Below are 461 nucleotides of genomic sequence, written 5' to 3'. Positions count from 1 at the left end.
ACTGTGGTTGTTGAGCATCCACTTCCTGAGACTCAGCCCCATAGATCCATGGCCCAAACACTCTGACCTGGGACATGGGGAGTCTGGGGCACTCTGTGATTACTCTGGGGTAGACCTGTCGTATCTATGTGGCCCTGGCCAAATCTGATCAAGTTTCCAGATTTAAGGGGTTGCATTGGCCAGTTTGATTGGCCTTTGTTTTTCTTTTTTTTTTTTAAATAACAAAAGAAGTGCATTGTTCAGAATGCATATAGATAGAGTCTTTGAAAAAACAGACATATGCCACATTAATATCCGGATCATTAACATAAAGCTCAGATGGACATCCAGTCTGGGTGCAAGCGATAGAAAAGACACTGCACTTGCAGTCAGGATTCTAATCAAGCAGGTGACCTTGCTCTTGGGGTTTCCACCTCTCTGGGCCACAGCTTTCTCATGTAAAATGCAAGCAGCAATCCAGC

This window comes from Galeopterus variegatus, unplaced genomic scaffold, assembly GCF_000696425.1.
Source record: "Galeopterus variegatus unplaced genomic scaffold, G_variegatus-3.0.2 Scaffold2885, whole genome shotgun sequence".
Taxonomy (NCBI): Eukaryota; Metazoa; Chordata; class Mammalia; order Dermoptera; family Cynocephalidae; genus Galeopterus; species Galeopterus variegatus.
Note: the sequence above shows the minus strand (reverse complement) of the source record.